Genomic DNA, 2764 nt, shown 5'->3' with positions numbered 1-2764 from the left:
GGCGGAGAGTACACCAGCAGAGAGTTCCAGAACTACTGTGAGGAGTGTGGGATCAGGAGAGACTTCTCAGTTAAGGAGACTCCACAACAGAATGGGGTGGCCGAGAGGATGAACAGAACACTTCTGGAAAAGGCACGATGCATGAGGCTGCAGGCAGGGCTTCCAAAGGCGTTCTGGGTTGACACAGTTGACGCAGTGGGTTACTTGGTCAATTGGTCACCTCACATCAGGTTGGATGGCAGGCTTCCAGAGGAGGTGTGGTCTGGGAGAACAGTTGGGCTGGGCCATCTATGAGTATTTGGGTGCACGGCCTATGTGCACATTGGAGCTGGTGAGCGGAGCAAGCTAGACGCCAGATCACGCAAGACGGTGTTTCTAGGCTATCTGCGAGGAGTTAAGGGATACAGGCTGTGGGATCCCTTAGAAAAGAAGGTCATCATTAGTCAGGATGTGACTTTTGATGAGGAGTCAGTCCTACGGAGCCGAGCAGGCATGGAGGAGCAGCAGGAGCAGGAGGAGGTCCAGCAGGGCGCTGCTGGATAGCTTACCTCTTTGATTTTGCCTCTTGCAGGTACTACGGGAGGACATGACATTCAGGTGGAGAACCTTCCTAAGGTGTCTCCACAGGTAGAGAGGACTCGAACGGATGATCGAGGTGGAGAGGTCCAGCAGGAGCGAGTTGGATCGAGGACTGATATCGGTGTTGCCCTACACAAGCCCAAGAGGACCATCAGGCAACTAGACCGATACGGCTTCGAGGAGATGCTGTCATATGCCCTGGTGATAGTGAATGGAGACCCATATACGTATCAGGAGGCTATTGAGAGCCAGGATAGAGAGCGGTGGGTCCAGGCGATGTCCGAGGAGATGCAGTCTCTCCACCAGAACCAGACGTGGCGATTGGTGCAGTTGCCACAGGGAAAGAAGCCCATTGGCTGCAAATGGGTCTACAGTCGCAAGGAAGGGCCTTCAGAGCAGGGAGGTATCAGATTCAAGGTGAGGATAGTGGCCAAGGGATACTCCCAGAAGGAAGGCATCGACTTCAGCGAGGTCTTCTCTCCCGTCGTCAGACATACTTCCATCAGAGTGTTGCTGAGCATTGTAGCAGCTCAGGATTTAGAGTTAGAGCAGATGGATGTCAAGATGGCATTCCTCCATGGGCATTTGGAGGAGAGGATTTACATGGAGCAGCCACCCGATTTCAGGGATCTAGGATCAGAGGGAAAGGTTTGTTTGTTGCAGAAGTCACTGTACGGGCTGAAGCAATCGCCGAGGCAATGGTACAAGCAGTCAACTCCTATGTGTGTAGCATTGGACTTTTCAGGTGTGAGTTTGATCCTTGTGTTTATGTTCAGTCTCTTGAGGATGGTTCAAGGGTGTTCCTACTCTTGTATGTGGATGACATGCTTATAGCATGCAAGAGTAGGAAGGTTGTGCAGGATCTGAAGGCATCCTTATCTCGGGAGTTTGAGATGAAGGATTTGAGCCTTGCAAGGAAGATCCTAGGCATGGAGATTTTCAGAGACTGAGCTTGGAGGGTGCTGCATCTATCTCAAGGGGGCTACATACAGAAGGTCTTAGAGAGGTTCGGGATGAAGGGAGCAAAGCCGACGGAGCTGCCACTTGTCGGTCACTTCAGACTCTCAAAGACCATGGCGCCACAGACTGAGGTGGAGGCTCAGGAGATGGAGACGGTTCCTTATGCTTCAGGAGTTGAGAGCTTGATGTATGCGATGGTCTATTGTAGGCCAGACATCACTCATGCAGTGAGTCAGGTTAGCAGGTTCATGGCGCAGCCTGGCAGGGAGCACTGGAGAGCTCTAAAGTGGATATTCAGATACCTGGCAGGTTCAGTTGGAGTTGGCATCTGCTACGGATAGTGAGGAGGTGCAGTGGGATACTCTGACATGTCCAGGGAGGCTCAGGGGCTGATTGGTGGTCTACAGACTTCGATGGAGATGTGGATACCTGGAGGTCTACGACAGGCTTCATCTTTAGCCTGTATGAAGATCCTATTTTTTGGAGATCGAGTCTGCAGCCTATCACGGCCCTATCCACTATAGAGGTGGAGTACATCGTGCTAACAGAAGCAGCTAAGGAGGCAATTTGGCTGAAGGGTTTGTTGATGGAGATGGGCCTTACTCAGGAGGCCATTAGAGTGCACTGTGACAGTCAGAGTGCACTTCTATTAGCACAGAATTCAGTCTATCATGCAAGGACAAAGCACATCGATATTCGATATCATCGAATCAGGGAGCTTCTGGAGGATGGCGAGGTGGAGCTGATAAAGGTACACACCAAGGAGAACCCAGCTGATGCACTTACGAAGGTACTTCCACGGGATAGCTTTCAGAGATGTGTTGAGCTGATTCGGCTGATGGACAGAGTGGAGCTGGTTGAGGCCTTGGGACACCAAGATGGAGATTATTGTAATCTAGGTGGTGTGCCCAAGGCCCAGGGGACTAAGGCTAAGGCCAAGGTCCATCATTCATAAGGGCTTCATGGAGGCTCTAGGGCTAGTTGGGCCCTAGGTTGAAAGGCTGTGGGCCTTTCGGGTTCTTGAGATCTAGGTTATGTGGGCCTCAAGGGACTAACTCTTTATGGGCTAGGTCTGGGTCTAGGATAGGTGAGATTAGGTCAAGTCATGGGTGTACATGGGTTTGGGTTAACCTAATCTCCCATAGAGTTGGTCAAGGGAGTTTTGGGTTTGGGTCACTTGACCATGTGTTTATATATACATGCACTGTATAGGTTTGATTAAGCC

This window comes from Elaeis guineensis, chromosome 8, assembly GCF_000442705.2.
Source record: "Elaeis guineensis isolate ETL-2024a chromosome 8, EG11, whole genome shotgun sequence".
In the NCBI taxonomy this organism is placed as follows: domain Eukaryota; kingdom Viridiplantae; phylum Streptophyta; class Magnoliopsida; order Arecales; family Arecaceae; genus Elaeis; species Elaeis guineensis.
Note: the sequence above shows the minus strand (reverse complement) of the source record.